Raw genomic sequence first — 26,161 nt, forward strand, 5'->3', positions numbered from 1 at the left:
ACCCATCACCCACCCTCTCCTCCCTCCCACCCCCCATCAACCCTCAGCAATCACAGCTTAGAAGTTGTTTCTTCTTTAAGTTTCTTTAAGAAAATTTACTGTGTGTTATTTTTAAATTATTAACTGATTATTTTAAGAAGTAGAATCCTTCAGGGGCGCCTGGGTGGCGCAGTCGGTTAAGCGTCCGACTTCAGCCAGGTCACGATCTCGCGGTCCGTGAGTTCGAGCCCCGCATCAGGCTCTGGGCTGATGGCTCAGAGCCTGGAGCCTGTTTCCGATTCTGTGTCTCCCTCTCTCTCTGCTCCTCCCCCGTTCATGCTCTGCCTCTCTCTGTCCCAAAAATAAATAAACGTTGAAAAAAAAAAATTAAAAAAAAAAAAAAAAAGAAGTAGAATCCTTCAATTAAATAAAACAAACAGGTGTGATTTTAGTTTTGACCACAAATTCCTTTTCAGACAGAAAGATAAATCCTTCCTCAATAGGGACAGCTGGGCCAGGGTCCCTATCTTGCTTTTAGTTGCTTTTTGTACATCACTGAAAAATTGGGGGCTAAATACATTCCCTGTCTGGGTTTTGTTGCCCTGGTTGGGAATCCTTACCAGCTCTGACCCTTTCTCCTCTCCATCCTGGGTACATTGTTACAGTTGTGGGCTTCATGTGGTATCCTTGACTGTGCTACGAGGCTGCTCTGCTGGTTTCTACTAGGCCACACTTACTTTTTTTTGCTTCCTGTGTTTACTCTCCACACGCAGTCTGCATCCACCCAAAGCCAGAATATCACTTCTCTCAAGGCAGACCTGGGGCTCCAGATTTTACAGAAAAAGGCTTAAGGTTGGAGTCTGCTTTGAACTTGAAGATGCAATTGCACTAGATATCACCTATCAAAGAGAAGCTGATGCATATTATGGGGGTTACCCTACAGTCCCACAGCCTCCCTGCTAAAATAAAATCTCCAGTGAATCTAGCCCACCAATCTAGCCACCTGCCCCTTGGGAGGCTGAAACTATCACTCACATCTTTCTTATGCTCCAAGTCCTAGTGATAAGGAGAGGGTTATTTATTAACATCAGGGAATCTGGAGCTCAGGAAGAAGAAATCCCTACTGTAACAGAGGGAAAGAATTAAGATGAAGTGTAATATTTAACTCAGCAAACTTCCAGAATATCTTTGAATTCATTTGTATTCCCTCCGTGTAGACTCAGACTTTCCAGGAGAGTACCTCAGTTGAGTCACCTGCAGCAGGGGAATAACGAAGATAGCTACTACACTGAGCTTGCATGTGGATCAAATGAGGTAACACATGGAAAGTACGTGGAACAGTTTCTAGCACAGAATAAACACTCAAAAACTTATTTTTACTCTATTAAAATTTAATCTAGTCATTTCATTTCTCCCACAGTTATAAAATGTATCCCCCTAATGAGAGTTTTGTTGAAGTCAAATCTATGCAAAGCATAATAAAATTCTTTCTTGAAGGGGTAGGCAGCCTTGCAGTAAGAATTTAACCCTTCCTCTGTCATGTGCGGTTTAGAGAGCAATAGCATAGCTTCACCATGTGAAACCAATAGCAATTACTGGGTAGAATGTGTTCTCAATGAGACCACCATTATACCCAAAGCCCCTATGCTTCCTGGAAGAAACTGCATCTCAAATCTCAGTCAGTCATGCTGTAAGCACAGAATGAGAAAAAGACATGAGACAATGCCAAAAAAAAGACTTCAACAAATATGCCTGTTTTGAAATGGCTTTGCAACAAAATAAAAGGCATAATTCCCTCATTTTACCCGCTTTCTTGTGGTAAGTGAGGTAGGAATGGCATTGATTTTCACATTTTTCTTTCTCTGATCACGACACACTGTCAACAAATTTTTTAAAGCCACCTTCATGTGCTGCTCACACTTACATTACTTCCTGAGGTTTCAAAATTTTAACTACATGAAAGCAGCTGCCTGGGATCCAGCAGCTAGGCATTAAAGTTGACATTTGCAAACATCATTGTTTCACTCCCAGTCACAGGCATTTTGACAAGAAAAAAATACAAACCTTCACTCATTCGAGAGAGAGTGAAACCAAATGATTTACATGGTAATGGTCAAAGGTTAAATTCCCATGTTTCATAGCTTCCTTGCCAACTTTAGTCAAACCTCTGAAGTGTAACTACAGAAATCCTTGGTCTTCCTATATCCCCTGTGAACATAGATGAAATAAGCAGTTTAATGATAACCTTTGAGGTCACGAGGTTTGGTTTCCATATACAAGATCACTTACCTAAACATGTATATATGCAATAGAAATCATTTTAAGTGTAAGAATTTAGAAAAATGAACTACTATGCAAATAATACCTTGAATGTTCTTTGATACAAATGTTTATATTTATTTAACATAAATTATATCTCCTGCCGTTGAAAACTGGAGAACATTTTGGTTGACTATAAAACAAAAACAAACCAAAAACCACTCAAATCCCAGAATGGCCAAGTGGAGAGCATGTTCAAATAGGACCTTTAGGTATGCAGATGGAATTGTGAAAATGAAAAAGATATCTCTAAAAGTATTTAGGTGACTTTGTGGAGAATTTTTTTAAAGAGATTGTATTTAAACTAATTGCAGAACATTTTCAGAATATTTACCATTTGCTAAGGGAAACTGTTTATTATTAAAGCTTACAGTTCTGGTTTCGTGGAAATGGGAATGTCCCTGTTAGTTCAAAAGTCTCAACATCAATGTTGCAACATCCCAACATACCTCCAACAAGGGGATGCTGCTAATTCACCCAAGCAAAATGAACATGAGTTTACATTTTTACACAGGAAATTTTGAGGAACATGACCTTAGATGAAATTCATTGCTTCAAAGGGAAAATTCCCAAGATAGACGGCATCTGAGAACAACTGTGTTCATTGATACAAACACACCAAGACCTCACTTCCAACTTCTGGAGACTGGTCTATGCCTCCAGGAGTTCCTTTCTTTGCTTTCCTCAGGCACAAGTCTAAGCAACTTAAGGAAGCTGCAATACAATAGTGTATCCTCTATTTCTATTTTTGATAGATCAAGAGCTGTAACAAGGAAAGTTCTTACCCCATGGTGCTTCAGTTGGAATACATTTACAAAATTAACTTTGAAAAAAATTGGAGTTGATTAGTTACATTAGATATTCTGTCAACAAATCCAACTCATCCTAATCAGTCATAATTAACACTGATGTTTGATGAGAGGTACAAGTAAGAGTAGCAAGTTGATGTGCTGAGATGCCCCTCTAGGGAACTGGGTAAAGCCTGCTCATTATCTTCCACTTGGAAAAGAAGTGTGTTTGCTGCTTTGGCCAAATTGACAAAAGAAATATATGCCCAAACTCAAGTGGATACAAGAATATTTGGTACACTTTTAGCAAATGTGACAAGTAAGTTTTAGTTTTATCAAGGAAGAGAGTGTAAATGTGAAATGCCAAAGTCAAATGCCAACTAACCCATGCTTTCAATTATAGTTCTTCAGCCCAAGAATAATAGAGAATAGCTCCCAGCAAGTGCAGCAATAATTAAATTAGCATGCTTATAGGGCCTAGAATAATCCCCTGGATGACAGAGGCAAAGCTGGTCATGGTGTTACACAAGACATATCCCAATAGCCCCAGATTGGCAAGGAGGGAGTTTCTACAATGATTTGCTCCTTATCAGCATGCAACAAGACCACCTAAGCAGACAGCATTCCCTATAACTTGAGTCCCACCAAGAATCAATACTGCCTTTTCTATAACTCACATCCATCAAAGCTTTTACAAAACAAATTTTTTAAGCCCCAAATTCCTTGTAGTTCTGCTGGACAGAAAGGAGAGAAACAGGATCTAATATTTGTGGCTTCATCAGGGCTTAAGACTTTCCTTCCACCCCTGCCTGCCTCCCCTGGAACCAGGTTCTCCTCTCTCACTTGGATTTTCTATCCTTCTTTTGAAACTACTTGGTTCTCAGCTGTCTGCAGACATGCAAGTCTTTCCATTCGAACTCCCCTTCCTCTAATGCTTCACTATCCACTTACTGTTTAACTGCTGGCATCTCATTCCCACTGTCTTTGCCCTGCTTGAATTTCTCCTCCCTCAACCCCTTCCTCCATCCCCTATCTAAGACTCTTTCTTGAAGGCAAATGTGGTCACTACAGGTAGAGTCCCTAAGGGTGCCCTCTTGTTTTTCATAAAGAACATTTTCTTTAGATTTTTTTCTGAAGTCTTCATTTGTTACTTTCATTCTACCTTCTCTCAAAGCCATCAGACCCACCTGGGTGTCTTCATCTGTTGGCCATGTGCAGTGCTCTCCCCCCAGTAAAGTGAGCTCCTTCTGAGACAGAGAGACAGAGAGACAGAGAGACAGAGAGAGACAGAGAGAGAGAGAGAGAGAGAGAAGGAAGGAAGGAAGGAAGGAAGGAAGGAAGGAAGGAAGGAAAGAAAAAAAAGAAAGAAAGGAAGAAAGGAAGAAAGGAAGAAAGGAAGAAAGGAAGAAAGAAAGAAAGAAAGAAAGAAAGAAAGAAAGAAAGAAAGAAAGAAAGAAAGAAAGGAGACTCTTCCTTCTTGAAGCCTTCTCTGGGACATTTGACAGAGCTGACAATCCATGTTTTTATCTCTTCTTCCCCATGGTACCAGCAACACTAATTCTCTGAACTTTCTGATCAACCTCTTGGGCTCATCCTCGTCTTCCTCTCAAGCACAGATTCGTCCCCAATGGGTCCCTGACGCTCTTTATCCTCCTTCCTCAGTCCTCTCCATTGACAGTCCCTTCTATCACTAAAAGTGACCACTTAAATCAAATGCTCATTTGCATACTCCCTCAGGTCCCTGGTAGAGTACAAACAGTAATATCCGGAAGAATTTATTTTCTTTTCCACTATAACTAATGTTAAAACATATTCCTCTATTAAAAAATATAAACATCAATTTGTACACTTAAAATTTTTCTCATTTAACTGAATATTTGTCAAGTTCAGTTTCAAAGTTAAAAGAACACATACATGTTGAAAAATAAAATTCAAAATTAAAATAAATGTTTAGATGAAGCATAAACTCTCCAAGAAAATTTGCTTCTTATGCCTTAATTCCTTCCTCCTCGAACAACTCTAGTCAGGGCTTCATATACTCTTGTTTCACAAATATCATATCTTCATGAAAGATCCTTTATGGCTCTCCCACAAGACCCTCACACTCCAACTGAATTCTCCTCCCCTCCTAAGCCTGCTTCTATTCCTAGAGATCGTATCTCTATCGGCAGTACCCCAAGTGTGATAATGACCCAGTCTCAAACTTGTAATTCCTTTCTCTTTGTATTTGCTGTGCCAAAGCAGTTGCCAACCATGCACACTATGACCAGACTTTCATCAGTTTTCTTATCTCCATTCCTATCTTTATTATCCTTCTAGTTCCTACTTCTTTGCCTCAAGCACTGCAACAGTATCTTAAATGATCTGCCTCCTTTTTGCCAACCATATATTTCCACTCTCAAAAACTTCCTGTGGGGCACCTGGATGGCTCAGTCAGTTCATCATCCAACTTCAGCTCAGGTCATGATCTCACGGCTCATGAGCTCAAGCCCCGCATCAGGCTTTGCGCTGACAGCTCAGAGACTGGAGCCTGCTTGGAATTCTGTGTCTCCATCTGTCTCTGCCCCTTCCTTGCTCATGTTCTGCCTCTGTCTCTGTCTGTCTCTCTCTCTCTCTCAGAAATAAACATTAAAAAAAATTTTTTTAATAAAAAAACGTCCTGTGAGGGGCACCTGAGTGGCTCAGTTGGTTGAGGGTCAACTTCGGCCCAAGTCATTATTCTCCGTTTGTGAGTTCCAGCCCCACATAGGGCTCGCTGCTGTCATGCAAAGCGGCCTCGGATCTTCGGTCCCCCTCTCTCTCCGCACCTCCCCCTCTTGTTCTTTCTCAAAAATAAACAAACATTAAAAAAAAAACTTCGGGTGATTCCCCACATCTATTGAATAAAGATGGAACTCCTTAGCCTGGCATACAAAATCTTCCCCAGTCTAGTCATAGCTTACCTGACCTTTTCCTACTTTTATCCTCTAAAGTTGTGACATGCTCACAAAAACATCTCATTTGAGCTTTCTACCAACATCAGCATTTTTCCACATGTAGAAAAAAAAACAAAGTGAGGGTTAAGCACTTCACCACATGAACATTCCAATGAACAAAGTTTGGTTCTTAAATCCATCATGCCCCTTTATCCAAGAGGGGTGTCCTCCATCAGAGTGATGACATGTGTTAAGCAGGGCATAGCATTTGCCGCAGAGGCAGAGAGGTTTAATTTTACTCTAACTGCTCCCCTCTTTTCATGTACAGCACCGCTGCTAAGTCCCTTGGGCCTATTGGATTTCCATGTATGTGTATTTCTTTGCTTCCGTGTGATCTCAGCAGGGATAAATGAACCTAAGATATTAAAATGTAATTTGTTCAGATCTCTGCCTTTAGGGTGAGCACTAAGATGCTGCCATCAGCCAGAAAATTTGTGATCTAATTTGGAAGCAGTGAGCCATGCTGTCTTCTCTCAGACACTTGAGAAAGCTGCACTGAGTTCCCACTTTCCCATGGTTTTGTAAAAGCTTTTCTTTTGAGCTATAAACAATGTTGATTTTTTTTCCTCCACCTTGCCATTCCAATAAAGATTCGCCTAGTAAAGACAGGGAGTAGGAACTTCACTTTTCAGCTGTCACTCTATTGAAATACCATGTTGCACAAGCAATGCATCTTTAGTCTCTCGACTGGGCTCTACCAAAGACCATCCCACCTTGACCTACTTTTTACCTAGACAGTTTGGAGGAAACCTGTCCCTAGCATTTACAGACAGATTCCTGGGATCGGCACCAATTGGCTTACACGAAGATTCTAAATTGACAGTTTTCGTATGCTCTGAAGGAGATTTCTTACCCATATATCATTAGGTTAAAATCTTCAATACTATCGCTAAGCCAAAATCAAAGATTTTTGTTTTTCTGTAGAAAATTTTACCAAAGCTAGCTCCCTCCCATCTTATCCCACTTAAAGACAGATTGTCATTACTAGTTCATTGGTTTCTGTAGTTTTAGGTTTGGTTTCTCGGCAAAAGAAAAACATATGCAGGGCTATAAAAAATATCACGTGCAATTCTGGACTTTTTTAACTCTAAGATTTAGTTAAGTTGGAAATGGAAAGCACTGGACATGGTTTTGTTTAGAAGAACTCAGCATAATAAGCAGTTGGATTAAACCCCATTTAAGAACGAACCACAAGCTACAAATGAGCTGCTGAACTTCACAGACAGGATCTGAGAAGAGAGACTCAGAGTCCTTTTGGAGTCTGAAGCAGCCTCATAACTTCCTGCCATCCTCAAAGAAAAAAGGTGAAGAACAGGGTTTAACTGCATAAATGAAATTTAATTCAGGAAGATGCTGGTGTATTATTACTGACACTAACAGGCACACACAGAGAGGAAAAGAAAGTAAACAAAAACGAATGTCCCCACACTAACTTCAGGGTAATACAATAGCAAAATGCTAGGCTAGCTGTTGAAAGTCATGTGCTATTGTTGGTATTTCCTTTACAAAAGTCTAGCAACTTCCTGAAATACAACTTTTTTCCAAATTAGATCTAGAGGAGAAAGCACTAGAATCCTCAAGTCTTCAGCATAAAAGTAACTGAGTCACACATTCGTTGGCCGCTGCAGACATCAGCAAGATGTCTTTTATGAATACTAATTGACTGATAGTTTCTTAACAATGCAACAACAAGGGATTTGAGGCTTTTAAAATAAGATGTTGCCTTGCCATTCAGACAGTAAATCTGACAGAAAGCAAATAAAATTCCCAGCAAATGCAGTAGGCTTACAGACTACCAAGTGTATTAGCGAGTGACAAGGAAGCCTTTGAGGGCCCAGTGGCTCACCTTTAAACAACAGTAAAACAACAGGACATAGACACACCCTTTAAAATTCTGTTCTCCGCTACATCTCATGTTTCATCCAACATTGGGTCTCAGGCCCTTCCCGCAAAAAAAAAGTGTGGTTTGAAGGACAGAATGATGCCCTGTGCTACAAATTTACATGTTTTAACCCCTCAATCTAATTTTGAAAGACAACTGACAAGGATGATAGTAGGGTTGGGGTAGGTCTTTAAGGCTGGAAACGGGTATATGTCCTCCTTTCTTTTTTTTTTTTTTTTTTTTTTTTTTGTATATGCAGCCTATTGCAATGTTCTCCCTCCCTTAAGGTAGCAACGATTCTGTGCAAATTATAAGAACAACTTTGCAAGCCTGATTAAAAGGCATATCAATTTCTAGGCATGGGTTTTATTTTTCAATCGCATTTTCCTCTGTGAAAACCTTTATTAGATTCTTAGCTCTAAGTGTGTTCTGACCATGTAATTTAACAGAATGCTGCACTTCCATAAGCCTATTTTCATCACGCAGTCGATTGTTCATCATGAATATAAATATAATCCATAGGCTCCAACAAAATGTGCCACGCTCTCAGGACTACCTTAAAATAAAAGTTGTGTACATTGTCACTGAGAATGACACAGCCACATTACCTGTATTTCAAATTGTACTGATTAAGCTTTTCATACACCCAACCCATTCGACAGAGATAATTAGATAGCATAGGAAGCTCTAGCATTATAAAATCAAAGAACTTAAGTCTCATTGTAAGCTCTAAGTGCCAGTCAGGCTCCTGTCTCTAATGTTTATAGGGCATGACTGCCACCTACTGGCAGACTTTAGACATTGCAACATCTAACTGAGTCCCACCGGACTTCATCTTTACAATCTAACCAAGGCAGGGCTTTCCCCCACAGCCGAAATGCACCAGTTTCCGTTGTTTTGTTTTGCTTCTGCCAAGAGATTTTTTTTGAAAGGAATGGATTTTGAGGAGAAAAAACAAGGAGCAGAAAGGTATGGAATAGAAAATAAATACAAAAGCAAGCTGTTTCGCTGTTCTATAGCCACAATAATCCGTACAGAAAATGCCCTGTACAAAATACAATAAAGGTCCAAAGATTGAGCCATTCCCATAGGCAAGGCCGAAGACATCAGTGCTTGAAATTTAGGCTTTTAGTCCTTGTTTTGGGATGGATCACTGGGTTTGTGGACAAACCCATGGGCATAGTCCATGCCTTTAACTAGATTTAAACAGAACAAATGGCCACCTGGCCCAGGTAAAAGTAGATGAAGTGTTTGGTTTCATGTGTCACAGAACTACTTAAGTTCCTCCCCACAATGCAGTAACAGGTGGGTTTGTACTTCTCATCAAACTCCTTCATAAGGGCTGCAACAGCCTTCTCTATGTTCTATTTCTCCAACGCCTGAGTAGTACGCTCCGCCAGGTCCTGTTGCATTTTCTCGGGCATACGGGCATTTTTTTTTTATCACAGCTTTTTGGTGACACATGGTTGCCATGGGTGGGACTGGCCAACTGCAACAGTCTCCTGGGGGAGGGGCTGGCGATGCTCTGCCCCAGCAGGAGTGGCCATCCCTGCCGAAGCCTTGGCCCATCTCTGAAATGCACCAATTTTGTTAGGTATACAGCTTGCCTCACTAGGTAGTATGGTTGCTGACTTGCAGCTGGACAACATCACAAAGAGCCCACGTTGCATTATGCCCTGTCGTCCACAATGTTGTTTTATCTCAAGGCTAGTTCCTTTTAGAGCTTTAGGATGCTTCCAGTAGAAATCTGGGCCACATGGCATGCTATTCACATTCAGTGGGAGAGAGAGAATGGTTCTCAGAAGGATCCTAGGAGGGAGAGAAGGATTTTTCCAATAAAGCTCTGAAAAACCATTTCTCTTGGCTCATTGGTTGAAATACTGACACATGTCCATTCTTTTTTTTTTTTTTTTTAACGTTTATTTATTTTTGAGACAGAGAGAGACAGAGCATGAACGGGGGAGGGTCAGAGAGAGGGAGACACAGAATCTGAAACAGGCTCCAGGCTCTGAGCTGTCAGCACAGAGCCCGAAGTGGGGCTCGAATTCACGGACCGCGAGATCATGACCTGAGCCAAAGTCGGCCACTTAACCGACTGAGCCACCCAGGTGCCCCCACATGTCCATTCTTAAATTTTTTTTTTTCAACGTTTTATTTATTTTTGGGACAGAGAGAGACAGAGCATGAACGGGGGAGGGGCAGAGAGAGAGGGAGACACAGAATCGGAAACAGGCTCCAGGTTCTGAGCCATCAGCCCAGAGCCTGACGCGGGGCTCGAACTCACGGACCGCGAGATCGTGACCTGGCTGAAGTCGGACGCTTAACCGACTGCACCACCCAGGCGCCCCATGTCCATTCTTAAACTGGCTGACTCCAAGATTAATCTGATTGGTTTAAAGTCTTAATCATGATCCTTCCCTAAAGCAAAATGGAGTCAGCTTCCTCTGAATCCCATGGGCTACATGAAGGAGGAAAGTAGACCTACACAAAGTCCATGTTTATTAGAAAAAATAAAGGAGAGAATGAAGGTGAGGCAAGCAGCTAAAAGTTCCCATGCTAATAAGCACATGGATATATAGTGGTCCTGTCTGTGAACATATATATCAGTATGCTGAATTGTTCTTGATTTAAAAAAAAAAAAGAATCCTTGAAATATTTTTTTTTTAAAGAGACATTTTTCTGGCAGTCCACATACAAAGAATCCAATATGGTTCAACAGAAATGTTACATGTTTAGGTTTATTATGACATAAAACTTCTGTATACTTTCAAATGGTTTTTAATGTTTATTTATATTTGGGGGGGGAGGGAGAACAAGTGCGGGAGGGGCAGAAAGGGAGGGAGACACAGAATCCAAAGCAGGCACCAGGCTCTGAGCTGTCAGCACAGAGACTGATAGGGGGCTTGAGCCCACGAGCTGTGAGATCATGACCGGAGCCGAAGTCAGATGCCCAACCAACTGAGCCACCCAGGCACCCCAAAAGCTCCTATATACTTTCAGAGCATGATATAGTTCAGGCAACAAGAACACAGTTAAGTGTTGGATCTTAGTTGGATCTTAGTTTCCCTACCTATTAAATAAAAGATGAACTAGATAAGTTCAAAGGTTTCTCCCAGCTATGTCATTCTGTGTGTTTTAATCTATATCCACTGATATGACCAAGTGAATATACTTAACAATGTGCATGTTTTTATTCATCATTCAAGTAAGTATTGACCTCTTGGTATGGACTCTACTTGGTACAGAACTGACAAGACTCACACAAAGGTGAAGCAAGTTCTTGCTTTCCAGAACCCTCAGTGGGTAGAAAAGGCAGATATAAGAAAATATTAGAAGACACAGCTACAAACAGTAGCAAAGCAACCACAGAATGGAACAAAGGAGGAGTATCCTAAGCAGGAATAGTGAGGTGAGGGGAAGATTAGATTCAAGCCCCACCTAGGAGAACAGGTATGACTTAAAAGATGGAACAAAATGGGGCGGGGGGGGGGGAGCGGATATGCAAACACTGCAGGTCAGGAATTGGTTTCATATGTTTATGAAACTATGAGTAGATAAGCCAGTTATAATGATGGACGACGTTAATGATGATGCTTGATGGGGTGATAGCTGCAGGTTACCGCGACCTACCAAGGGCCAGCACTTAAGTTACAGTATTTCATATCATCCTCACAATAACTCCAGGAAAGAGGTGTCATAAACCGCATTTAACCTTCAGCTTACCCTGCCCATAGTTAAAAAAAAAAAAAAAAAAAAAAAAAGGCAGTAAATCTCTGAGAACACAATACTCTGTAAGTTCAAAGAGCACAATGCCTTTACCACACTACCCTGCCTCTTTGAAATGCAGTGGCTCTTAGCATCCCCATGAGCCTGAAAGGCAGGAAGTCAAGAAATCAGGCTGTACCTCAATTTCTATATGAGGGCCAATTTAGAAAAACAAAAACATTTTTTTTTTGATTAAATAGAATTTTGACAATGAAAACAATGGCATTGCTTGTTAGCCACTGAAATGTAAATATCCAGGCATGTTTGAGAAGTAGTAACACAGAGGCAGGCTTTTATCTGGAAATTGGATTGAGGGGCTCTATTCAAAGTTACGCAGCCCCTGGGTTGCTGGCTACTGTGTGTGATGTGCTGCTTGGAGAGATCAAGAGAGACTCCTCGCTGACCTCCCACCCTTCACATATACCACACATCCACCTCTGTCACCTCCAAAACATCACCACTACAGGATATTCGGTTCAACACAGCATCTATCTGGGGCCCTTCTGATAGTTTCTGGGGTCCAGGCACACGCTGGTCAGGATCACCCTGTAACATTTCTATAACATGAACACACACACAAAACTCCATCATCCAGTCAGCACTGTTCAAATGGAAATGAATTTCCCACCACTGCCTGAATTCCCAAACACACTCCCCGGGAAGTCATGTACCGTGACTGCTGAACTTCTTTCACCAGCCACCGTTCCCTCCCCTACAATTGTAAAAAATGCCTTTTGATCTGTGACCCGCATTTAAAAGCTGACATGTGGTGGTTAGGGTGGTAATTAGGCATCATTTAAAAGTTATTTCTGCCTTGTTAACTGAGGTACTCTGTGATCAAATTATGGGATAATTTAGAGGAACTCAGGCATATTGATTGTATAATCTATAATGTGTGTAATTAATAACTACCCCCTAAAAGCTCTGTGTGAGAAACTGTAAGGGTTCATATTAGACAAAAAGTCAAGGTTTGAACAGTACTTTCTCCTCAATGTCTTTCATTAACAACACATAAAAGGGAAAGCTTTCAAAGGGGATGAAATCAAGTTTTGATGCCAGAATGTATTGACTATGTTGTACACCTTGTATCCCTAATGGCCACACACTCGTGTCATTTGGGAATCTTCTTGCACTGGGTGCCTAAAGTGTCAGTTCTCTAGGATTATACATCTTTGCGGGTACTCTGGCTGCTGGCCTCTTACAGACAGTGTCTCTAACCGCTTTTGGGTTACAAAGGCATGCATGGGGGTGCCAACATTGCAGGCTGGCCGATCTTGCAATGAGCTCATGCCAGCAGTTTTAAGAGCATATGCTGTTTCTACTTGTGCCTCAATTAACAGCAACAATTCTATTGGTTGTAGTAAAGGTGACAAGGGTTAGATCTCTGTGTCCCCAAGAAATACGCACACACACACATGCAGACATTATTATTAACTAAGATTCCTGCCCCAAACTCCTTTTTGTTCTCCTACTCTATGAATTAGGCTGGATCTTCTGTGATCCAGGAGGACAACTTGAGCTCTATACTATAGGCAAGCAAGATACCTGCTCAGTGTCTCCTTTGTATGAGTCCATTTTAGTGCTATCAGGCCCTCAGAGAACCTGACAGTGCCTGAACAGGAGCATTGAGGAGTAAAGACAGCAGAGTTCATAAAGGAAGAGGTGTACTAACTCAAAGAGAAGGATCTGCCTGGCCCATTTGTATATCAAAGGAAATGTGACCTTGTTTAGTATTTATACACAGTCTGGTTGGGCACTTGCATCAATTTATCATCTTTTTTCTCCACCTACTAATGTACCACTTGATGGGATGGCGATAATAATAGCTTGTATTTGTTGAGCTCAGTACTCTGCTAAGTGCTTGACATTTAACCATCAAAAGAACTCTGGTAAGGTAAGTGTCATCACCATCTCCAATTTACAGATGCGGACACTGAGGAATGGAGAGAGCCTCAGCAACCAACCCAACGCCCACCACTGCGAAGTGGCAGAGCTGCCAGGTCTCTCTGGACCCCAAGCACCCACTTAGCCTTGAACTTCCCTGAGAATTCCATTCTCTTGGACAAATTTGAGAGTTTTCTCCTCCTTAGAGGTAGAATCAGGAAGAGATAAAAAGGTCTAAAGAGAAAGAAAGGTACTGACAACATGAAAATAGAAAGACAAGATCATAAGAGGAAAGGATGGCCGCGAGAAATCTTCAGTGGTGATGGAAGCCAAGACATCTTTAAAGATGGCTACTCTTCAGAGGCATGTGGGTGGCTCAGTTGGTTAAGCATCTGACTCTTGATTTAGGCTCAGGTCATGATCTCACAGTCTTAGAATCCAGTGTCAACTCACACTGAGTGTGGAGGCTGCTTACAATTCTCTCTCTTCCCCTTCTCCTCCCCTACTCACACACACACTTGCTCTCTCTCTCAAAATAAATAAACTTAAAAAAAAAAAGGATATCAATCATACTAGATTAGGGCCCACACCAATGATCTCATGTAAACTTAAATTACCTCTTTAAAAACCCTACCTTCAGAGGTCAAACTTTCACTCTTCACAGATGACATGATACTCTATATGGAAAACCCAAAAGATTCCACCAAAAAACTGCTAGAACTGATTCATGAATTCAGCAAAGCTGCAGGATATAAAATCAATGCACAGAAATCCGTTGCATTCCTATACACCAACAACGAAGCAAAAGAAAATCAAGGAATCAATCCCATTTACAGTTGCACAAAACCCATAAAATACCTAGGAATAAATCTAACCAAAGAGGTGAAAAATTTATACAATGAAAACTATAGAAAGCTTATTAAAGAAACTGAAGAAGACGCAAAGAAATGGAAAAAGAGTCCATGCTCCTGGATAGGAAGAACAAATATTGTTAAAATGTCAATACTACCCAAAGCAATCTACATATTCAATGCAATCCCTATCAAAGTAAAAGCAGCATTCTTCGCAGAGCTAGAACAAATCATCCTAAAATGTGTATGGAACCAGAAAAGACCCTGAATAGCCAAAGCAATCTTGAAAAAGAAAACCAAAGCAGGAGGCATCACAACCCCAGACTTCAAGCTATACTACAAAGCTGTAATCATCAAGATAGTATGGTACTGGCACAAGAACAAACACTCAGATGAACGGAATAGAACAGAGAACCCAGAAATGGATCCACAAACATATGGCCAACTAATCTTTGACAAAGCAGGAAAGAATATCCAATGGAATAAAGACAGTCTCTTCAGCAAGTGGTGCTGGGAAAACTGGACAGCGACATGCAGAAGAATGAATCTGGACCATTTTCTTACACCATACACAAAAATAAACTCTAAATGGACGAAAGACCTCAATGTAAGACAGGAAGCCATCAAAATCCTCGAGGAGAAAGCAGGCAAAAACCTCTTTGAGCTTGCCCTCAGTAACTTCTTACTCAACACGACTCCGGAGGCAAGGGAAACAAAAGCAAAAATGAACTACTGGGACCTCATCAAAATTAAAAGCTTCTGCACAGCGAAGGAAACAATCAGCAAAACTAAAAGGCAACCGACAGAATGGGAGAAGATATTTGTGAATGACATGTCAGATAAAGGGTTAGTAGCCAAAATCTACAAAGAACTCGTCAAACTCAACACCCAAAAACAAATAATCCAGTGAAGAAATGGGCAAAAGACATGAATAGACACTTCTTCAAAGAAGACATCCAGATGGCCAACCGACACATGAAAAAATGTTCAACATCATTCATCATCAGGGAAATACAAACCAAAACCACAATGAGATATCACCTTACACCTGTCAGAATGGCTAACATTAACAACTCAAACAACAACAGATGTTGGCGAGGATGCGGAGAAAGAGGATCTCTTTTGTGTTGTTGGTGGCAATGCAAGCTGATGCAGCCACTCTGGAAAACAGTATGGAGGTTCCTCAAAAAACTAAAACTAGAACTACCCTACAACCTAGCAATTGCACTACTAGGCATTTATCCAAGGGATACAGGTGTGCTGTTTTGAAGGGACACATGCACCCCCATGTTTATAGCAGCACTATCAACAATAGCCAAAGTATGGAAAGAGCCCAAATGTCCATCGATGGATGAATGGCTAAAGAAGAAGTGGTATATATATACAATGGAGTACTACTCAGCAATCAAAAAGAATGAAATCTTGCCATTTGCAACTATGTGGATGGAACTAGAGGGTATTATGCTAAGTGAAATTAGTCAGTCAGAGAAAGACAAAAATCATATGACTTCACTCATATGAGGACTTGAAGGCACAAAACAGATGAACATAAGGAAAGGGAAACAAAAATAATATAAAAACAGGGAGGGAGACAAAAGAGACTCATAAATATGTAGAACAAACTGAGGGTTGCTGGAGGGGTTGTGGGAGGGGGGATGGGCTAAATGGGTAAGGGGTATTAAGGAATCTACCCCTGAAATCATTGCTTCACTATATACTAATTTGGATGTAAATTTTAAAAAATAAAGTTAAATTACAAAAAATTTTAAAAAAAGAGAAAAAACCCTACAATACAGTTACTTTCTAAGGTAACAGAGATTAGGACTTCAATATATGAACGTGGAGGGAGAAACAATTGAGCCCATAATACACACATGCCCCCCACATACTCCTTACCTCCGAATTTTCAGTAGAAGTCTACTAGATAGACTGTCTTAGATTTTACTGTTTTCGGTAAGAGAAAATTGGTAGAAAATCAAAGGCAAAATTGTCCTATATATGGAATTGATGAAAAAACAGAAAGGGAGCTACTGGCCAGGAAATCAGATGGAGGGCAGCAAGTAGGAGTTTAGCATAAGCAGGAAACCAAAGGAAGACCTACTGGGAAGTTTAACCTCCCTGCCCCCACCTCATAGAGATACAAGGATTCCCAAGTACAGGTGAGATGGGCCGTGAGTATATTTGGTTTGTTTGTATTAAAGGAATAACTCCTAAAGGCTGGATATCTTTGGGTGGCTTAGTGATGAATGGTATAGCAATCTTTCAGTGAATTACCATCAAATCGCAACGTAGTTAAATCAGATGTCAAGCAACCTCTTGTGGTAGAAATGTAATCCAAATATTTATCTCTTGATTGTATTTATCTTTTGATTATCTCTTGGTCCCCAGCCCAGTTTATCATTCCTCACTTTAAAACAGAAACTAGAAAGGATGTCAGAACAGTGGGCATTTTCTTGGACCCAAGACAGCACAGTAATTCAAATCAAATGTGCAGCTGGCCAGGAGATGAATCCAAGTGACTCACAAAAGCACTTTGGCTCAATCCTGGGTAATGGAATTTTAAGGCAGAAATAACATTATTAAATCTCATAGCAGTTCACAATCAGTATTTTCAATTAAAAATCGCTGGGTTCTCCCAATCTTAAATAAGGCTATAAGGCTACTAGATAAGTTATGCTAATAAATGGATCTCCTTCATACTCACAAAACTATCCTAAGTGATTCTGAAAGGACATTTCTGCTGACAGTGCAGAGGGAGAAATCAACCCTCTGGTTCTATTTCTGGGTGGAATGGCATGCTGGTGGGGCTAACTGTACCCCTGTGCCAGCATGGTGCCATCTGCCAGCTGGTCCGTACAGCTGGGGAGCATATACATACTGAGTCCTGCATCAGAAGTCTCAGCTGGTCACTGACAAGGCAGCCATGCCAAAGACATATTCGGCAATTTGGTTACACTAAAATTTGATTGTGTGTGTGTGTGTGTGTGTGTGTATGAGAGAGAGAGAGAGAGAGAGAGAGAGAGAGAGAGAGAGAGAGAAACTATATGTATGTTTGATGATACAAACCAATAGAGTCTATTGGCAATTGTTTTTCAAACTGACAGTAAGCAACACAAATGCTCATATTAAGTTTCTCATCTCTTTGGAATCATGTGGAGCAAATAAGGAAAATGAAGGACAGCCAGAAAAAGAAGAAAGGTAAATATTTTATAATATATTAAAGTGTGAGGAGTGCAACTGCATATATACTAAAATACCCATGCACACATGTGCTCACACACAAGCAGTAACACATACACACACATTGGGGCTACTGAGAGTGAAGAGAAAAGATATAAACTCCAGTTCACCCAATGCAAATTCAAGACATTCTATCTTTATTATTTGCTCCCAAAAGTTACAATCTGGGCAGTGTGACAAGAATTATGCAGACATAAAAACAGGAAGCTAAAATAAGGAAATAGAATTAGTGCCTGAAACCCTAAAAAAAACAAATATTCATATCTTAAGGGGAATATGAAGGACCCTTTAGGAAAATACTGGAAAACACACAATAGTGATTTTTAAAAGCCCAGATCCATAATGGCAAAATGGGGAGTTATATGGCTAACTGATATACTTTTATGAACCAAAAAATTCCAAAGATGGTAATCTTGACACTGATATCATCTAGTGGGGAAGGAAAAATAATTTGTCCTCTACCCTTCTAGGTGCTTGGCTGAGATACCTTGGAAATAAAAAAGACAGATTAAAAGAAGAAAACCAAACAAGTAAAATAACAAGAATAATAACAAGTATGCTTCCTATATACAGGAGAAATACCTGGGAAAACTGAGTTATCTCTGAAATGGCCCAGGCCATCACCTTAAATAACATCTCCACATAACGACAAAAGATGTTGGGGGTTAGGGAGCCATTTTGGGGCGGTTACCAGGAGAGCACAGTAAACAAGGATATAGTTGTTATGCAGATTCCTCAGAGCCTTCTCCACCAATAAGAGTTTCTAGACACTTGGTCAACCTTCCTGGTACAGAGAAAGACACCCTTAGAAATGGAGACTCCCCTTATACATGTAAACGTCTCTTACAAAAGGGTAACTTCTACTGGGTCTGCTGTTTCTTAAAAAACAATCAGCCTAAAATAACCCTTATGCCAAAGAGACATATTCTGGGGTGGTATATTCTGCTCCCCTTCAATCTATAATAATTATGATACTTCTAGTAGTAAGGAATAAATGTGAACACTGGCTACATTCAGAGACATCTACAAGGAAGAAGGGAGGGAGGGGAAGGGAGAGAGAGAGAGAAAGAGACAGAATATCTATTAGAAGGACACAGGAAGGATTTTATGCCTCTCCAGGGACTTCTTCGGCAATTTCCAATAGCGCATTGACTTTTGACCTTGAGTACATAATAGAATCACATGGGTGAAGGGGTTCAGAACAAGTTTCCCAAAATGTGTTACTTTGGTATGTGGACTATTTTGAGCTGAAGATAATCAAGACCCAGCAGATTCCAGAAAAATCTTTACCTCTCCCTTAAACTAGCTGAAGAATTTAGACAGGGGACCTGACCAGAAAGAGTTATTACCAACAATAATTTTTTTTTAACTGAATGACCTATCTGTACGGCAGGACAAACATCTAATTACCAAACATCTGTTCTTCTTATGGTCTTGTGAATCGCCCACCTCCCTGCTGAAGCACCAGATCCCCTATCCCACTCTTTAGCTCAGGATGGCATATAAGCCTCATTTGCCCAGTTTGTCCTTGAGTCTCATTGTCTTTGTGGTGAATTAAATTTGTTTTCCTCTTGCTAATTTGTCTTATGTTAATTTGGCTACTAGACCAGCCAAAGAATCAAGGGTAGAATAAGAAGTTTTCCCCCCCCCAACGTGGGTAGATTTGAAACAAAAGCAATGCAAAGGCTCCACTCAAACAAATTATATTAGAATCTCTGGAGCTGAGGCCCATGAATAAGTATACTTAACAACTCTCCAGCTGATCTCAATGTATAGCCAGGCTTGAGAACTACTCCTTTGGAAGGCTGGCATTGACATCACTCAATCATAATGAATCTCAGGTCCATTGTTTTTGGTTTAAAATTCTAAAATTTCCAAGAGAGAGAATATAAATGACCCAATTCACATTCAGAGGATACCACTGAGAAAAATAAGCTATTGCCAAGAAAGCAAGGTCATATTGGACCAGACATGGCAGATGGCAGCTGGGAGTCCATGCCCATGGATCAGAACATGTTGAATTACTGGGAGCTGGGCCGCCACTCAAAAAGTGTCCATCATACCACCCATGAATGTGATGGGAAGCTTCATGCTTAACCAATTCTCTCCTCTCCCTGCGAACACACATAGATTAAATGGCACTCCACAGTCCAAATTCCAGCAGGGCAGTCTAATGTGACACCTAAATGAGTCCAGAGATGTTTCGTGCACCCTAGCCAGTGCATGTGTTCATTCGAACACCAATATCACTCAATAAAAGTTCTGCAGCAATGAATAAACAATGGCTTGTTATTAGTGTAAAAAAGCCAAGTCTCTGCTTCTGTTTACCTTATAAATATATGCGAAATTGTTTAAACAATAAAAGAAAAGCTTCTTTTAGGGAAATAAATATTTCCCAGACAAACTTTTACCTACACCAAACTTAACAAACCCTCTTTTTTCCTAGTAAGTAGCGCAAAGATGAACTTTGATCTGAATGTAATCCTAACACAAACTTGTAACTGAAGTTCAGATGAACTTTGTTCAATGTAATAAACAACTATAACAGCTGTGACACAGATATAAAAGGAAAGCACATAGCATGTGTGGAATAACCAATAAGTCAAAAACAGCATATATACTTCCAAACACAAGTTTATGGGAAATTCCCTGGGAGTACTCAGCACCAGGAAAAATTCAAAATCAGGGTGAGGCCACTGCTGTTTTCAAGACAGCCACTGTTTTTAATGGGTGACAAACCTAGACTCAAAAAGATTATTAAGCATCTCAAGATAAAATGTTACTGAGAGACAGAATGAGTTAGGACTATATGAGTCACCACAGCAGCCCACAGTGAGTTTGCATCATGAGCCCAGCCCTGCCCCGGGAGGCCCCACACAGCAGCCATGCAATGGGCTGCTCAGTGTCCTTAACAACCTTCTTGAATCCCAAACACACGAGGGTCTAGGTGTCATGAAGGAACAACTGTATGTTCACACCGTTTACAATGTGGTTGGGGAGACGGGATAAAATAATGAAGACCTTAAGCGCCAGATAAAGCATATAATGACTGTCACACACCAATGCAGAGTTCTCCGAGACTGGCTCCTCCAGAAGCCAAATTTGAAACAAGGAACTCAAGTGCAAGTACTTTATTTGACAGGAGGGGGAAAACAGCACTATGGGAATGGAGACAGGGACAGAAGGTACGCAATAAGGGACATGTCCACAAGCAAGTTACCCTTACGGGCAGTTGGAGCTCAACCCCAACTAAGGGAGAAAAATCCAGAGCCTGTGAAGGACACACATTAGGATTATGCCACCAGGGTGAGGGAGGGAGGGCAATTATATAGCAACTCTCATCAGTCATCGGTTGAGGGGAAAACAGGTGTTAATACCTGGGAATTCAGACCTGCTGGGCATGTGGCAGACTGGCTGCAGCAGCCAGGAAAGGTACTCAGCAACTGAGATATGTTCTGGGAATTGAATGCAGTTAACCTATAATGGCACAATAAGACATGAAAGGACAGTGTGGGCACTGACAGTCACTGCTACAATGCGGAGTGGCAAATCAGTCATCACGGAAAGAGCACTAGATGTGACCCAAGGATACCTATGTTTGAGGCCAAAATCAAGAATACCTACTCCTGGGGATGCTGTGATAAGCACATGCAAATAGATACACACTTTACAAAACAAAGCATAACAGCACAGTAGCTACAATTATCAACTGACAATTTTCAGAACTGAAGTACCAAATCCAGTATTGGAAAAGGACAATCTTAGGTTCAAGCCCCAGGTCTACTACTTCCTAACTATAGGGCCTTGGTTCAGTGACTTTAAACTCTCTTTATCTGTCAATTGGGACCTATTAATAACACCTAACTCATAATGTTGCTGTGGAATTAAAAGCCCTTAAACCATCTAAGACAATGTCCAACAAATGGTGCAAATCTAAATGTTGTCTATCATTTGCATCTTCCTGATCACCATTTTAAATAGAAATCCATATTAGGTTGGACAACCATAACAAAATACCATAAACTGGCTGGCAAACAACAGAAATGTGTTTTCCCACAGATCTGGAGAGTAGAAAATTCAAGATCTGGGTCCTAGCCAATTCAATTTCTGGTGAGAGCTCTCTTCCTGGCTGACAACTGGCTGCCTTCTTACTGTGTCCTCACATGGCAAAGATAGAGAGAGGGATCTGTCTCTCTTCCTCTTCTTATAAGTCCACTAATCCCATCATGAGGTACTACCATCAAGACCTATTCTAACCCTAATTGCATCCCAAAGGCCTCCAAATATCGCCTTTGGGGATTAGGGCATCCACATATGAATTTGGGGAGAACACAAACATTCAATCCATAATAAAATGTCTGAATGGCATATATAAAGTGAATACTAATGCAGCAAATTCTATAACAGTTATTCTCCACTGACCCATGTTAAAAGGTAGTATACAGTAACAACAAATGGACAGAGAGAATAACAGACAGACGGTAAGGTAGAAGATTATAAGACAATGAGTGGAGATTGTGGAGTGGTTAGTTGTTTTGTTTTGTTTTTTTTCTTTTTATGTTACTCTGTCTCCAGGTTGCCCCAAAGCAAATGTTCAATGTTTTCTACTTGTACATGGTATCGTCTGTGCTTCTTGCTAGTGGACAGCTAAATTACACTAGCAAACAAATGCAACTAGGAGAGTACAGAGTCTGTGAAACTGAAACCAATTCCTATTATGGCAAACCATTTTTTTTAATGTCTGCCTCTCCGCTCTAGTAAATAGGACATAGAGAACATAATTGAATATTTGATGATTGAAAATCTTTCAGTGACTGTGGGTTCTCATCAGTTCTCATCCCACAGCCTGTAGGTGTACTTGTGGGACAGCAACAGATTGGACAGAATCTTTAATGGCCTTACGCTACTCCCAGAGGCTTTGTTTTGTCTTTGCCCTTTAAAAACATAAATACTTGCTATCGGTTTGGTAAAGATTTTCTGAGTTTCCTCTATCTGATTGAGTTAAGGGGAGCTTTGTTTACTGCTCTCTGAATGAAATCAGCTCTTTCTCTGTACACAGAGTGCTTGAGGATGAGAGACTCCCTCATCACCTCCCTGAGCATTTGGGACTAGATACGTTTTAGACCTGGAAGGGAGAATAGTGTGCCCAGCCTCCTGCCCAGCCATGGAACCTATGGGCATTCATCTAGGGGAATCATCTAGAAATGTTGAGTCCTTCAGTGTAGACTTGTTCATAATGATCCACACCCACCCCACTCCAACTGGTGGTGTTCTGGCCTCTCTTCCTTTTCCCAGCTCTGCCTTTACATAAGGGCCTTTCCTAAAGCAATGAGATACCCCAGGATGCAGTTACTCATGACCTATCCTCAACGATCTCCTACAAGGTATATTTCAGAATTCTGGAAGTTGTAGTCTGCATATGGACCCCTTAATGGATATAAGAAAGGAGGAGTCTTGGGGGAAGTGTGGGAGATTTGGGGGACATGCCACAGATATTTCTTGTTCAGCAGATGATTCCTATGCAAATGAAAACAGCTACGTGATTCGTTCACTGGGAAGGACTCAGAGTCCAGAGTCAGGGATGATCACTGACCTTCATCAAAATGTTCTCCTTTCTCCATAATATTCTGGTTCAGATGGTGGATGGAGTACATGAAGCTATAGAATGCTTTTCAAAACAGAATCCCAACCATGTGCAGGAATAATAGTCTAGCTGGATTCAAGTATTTTTGCTTCCTCCTCAGTTTATAGCTTTGCTGCCACCTTTTTTGTGGTTATTTGTGACATTTTAATAGGAAGTTTACAGGATACTTATCAAGTATTGCTTATCAGCTACCATACCAATGCAGAAAATACCAAAATAAGCATACTAAAGTTCCAGTTACAGTGAAAGTTAAACACATAGGTTATCTACCCATCAGCCAAAGTCACTGAGAACACAGTGAAAGAGTGCCAGCTTCTATGCATTACAGTTCCTGCACTTGGCTCATGAGAAAGCCCTTAAAACTACCAGTTGTTGAATCCAACAGCCATTCTGTTCTTCCTCCTCAAACAACCCAATTTTTAGGGCTTGTACATTACAACCCAAAATAAAAGATTCATTTTTTTCAGTTTTCCCTGCTGCTGAGAGTGACCATGTAACAAAATTCCAGCCACTAAAACCTAGAAATACTGTATAGGACTTGCAGGAATTTTCCTAAAAGGGCAGAAGTACACTCTTCTTCTTCCATACCTCCATCCTGCTGCCTGGAAAACAGATGGGGTGACTGGAGCTCTGGCAACATCTTAAAACATGAGGATGAGAGGGGCGCCTGGGTGGCTCAGTTGGTTAAGCGTCCGACATCAGCTCAGGTCATGATCTCATGGTTCGTGGGTTTGAGCCCCACATCAGGCTCTGGGCTGTCAGTTCAAAGCCTGGAGCCTGCTTCGGATTTTGTGTCCTCTCTCTCTCTCTGCCCCTCCCCTGATCGCACTCTGTCTCTCAAAAAATGAATAAACATTGAGGCACCTGGGTGGCTCAGTCGGTTAAGCGTCCAACTTTGGCTCAGGTCATGATCTCACAGTTCGTGAGTTTGAGCCCCACATCGGGCTCTGTGCTGACAGCTTAGAGCCTGGAGCCTGCTTCAAATTCTATGTCTCCCTCTCTCTCTGCTCCTCCCCTGCTCATGCTCTGTCTCTCCTTCAAAAATAAATAAAAAACATTTAATTTTTTTTAAAAAAATAAATAAACGTTAAAAAAATGAGGATGAGAGTTATGTGCTAGAGATCATAGAGCAGAGAGCTTAAAGGAGCCTGGGTCACCAAAAACTTTCTTGAGTCTCTATTCCAATCATATCTGAGTAACAGATGAATGATAATTTAGTGGCATAAAACAACAGCAATTATTTACTATAATTGTCTCTCATGGTTCTAAGGGTTAACTAAGCTTAACTAGGCAGTTCTTGCTGAGGTTTCTCATGGATTCATTTGTGGACTTCCTCACTCATGTGTGAAGGTTCATGCTCAGTTTTGGCTGTGATCCGGATTGCAGCTATAAGCCAAAACACCTACACGTGGCCTCCCAATGTGGCCTGGGCTTCCAACAGCACGGCAGCAGAAACAAGCAAATGTTAGAGAGCCATTTGTGACCTAGCCTCAGAAAATATATAGGGTCACTTTGACTCTCTATTGATTGAAGCAATCACAAGTTTTGCCCAGGTTCAAGGAGAAGGATCTCATATTTACCTATGGGGGAGGAGGACGGGGAATGGCAAGATCACAATTTAAGAAGAGCAGAAGATATTGTTATAGCCATCTTTGAAAGATCAAATCTGCCATAACCCCATGCAAGCTCTGAATTATCTACTTCCAGCTTTATGTTATGTGAGAAACAAACATCTATCTTGTTTAAGCCAATGTTGTTATGGATTTTTCTATTATGTGCGGCCCAACCTGGTCCTAACTGATACATCTCCCAAGACCATCACTCATAGTTGGTCTACATTTACTTTACACACAGCTCTAACCAGCTTGTTTCATCTAGACTCTCCTTCTAAAGAAGATTGATGACAACAGAATAGAAAGGGGGAAAATGCTGTTAGATTCAAACCAGGCACACCCATAGTAACAGGATCTGAGGAAAGAAAGTGAAAAGTCAGAAAAAGTCAACCCGATTACTTTCAAGAGGCATAGCTACCTGTCGCCATTCACCAAAAAGACAAGCAGCATTATATGAAACGAAAAACCCTAGAGATTATAACCGAATTCAGAAGATCTCAAGAATTAATGAGGGCCCTAAAATACTAAAAGGGATAGAGGTTTATTCATGACAGTCCCATCAGAGATAATTTTTGTACATATTATCACTGAAGTCAATCTCTGAGAAAAGATTTTGTTGGTTTTGCAAACATGATTGCATATTCTTATACTCTTCCCTTAAAGAATCCCTGAGAGGTAACTTATTAATTCCCAATTCCATTTTTGAATTAAATAAAGGAACAAAGAAAGAAAGCAGAAACACATTCTTAATTCAGGCAGAAATGTTAAAATTCAGCTCAGCGCCTACCCTGGGTTTTGATCTGGAGGAGTTCCTGCATAGCTGTGTCTCCATGTCCTGGGGAGCATACCAGAATCCCTCCCCAGGACATGACACAACAGGCTCTGTCCATGGGAAAGCCCACAATGCAAAACCACCGCAGTCTCCACCTTCTCATTTACAAACGAGAGTTAGTGTTGTCTTTCACAGTTGATGATTCTGTTTTGTTTGGGGGCCTCAATATTTTTTCTTGCTTTTCCTGCTCCTGAAATACCTTGGAATTAACAGATACTAAATTCAGCTTAGAAACTCAAAACACGAAGTGTACTTCAGCTATCATCTTCCTCCTTCCATCAACCCCAAAGGGGAAAACTTTTTTTTTTTTGAGATATAAATCTACTTCCTCACTAGCACTGCGAAAGAAAGAAAGAAAGAAAGAAAGAAAGAAAGAAAGAAAGAAAGAA

The 26,161-nt window shown here is 40.8% G+C and overlaps 1 pseudogene; it reads right to left on the reverse strand.

Moving 5' to 3' along the window:
- Window positions 1-8,999: 8,999 nt before the first annotated feature.
- On the reverse strand, window positions 9,000-9,407 carry LOC121033364 (dynein light chain 1, cytoplasmic-like; annotated as a pseudogene).
- Window positions 9,408-26,161: the final 16,754 nt, after the last annotated feature.

The sequence above is a fragment of the Herpailurus yagouaroundi genome, unplaced genomic scaffold, assembly GCF_014898765.1.
Source record: "Herpailurus yagouaroundi ecotype Mexico unplaced genomic scaffold, PumYag 159, whole genome shotgun sequence".
Lineage (NCBI taxonomy): Eukaryota > Metazoa > Chordata > Mammalia > Carnivora > Felidae > Herpailurus > Herpailurus yagouaroundi.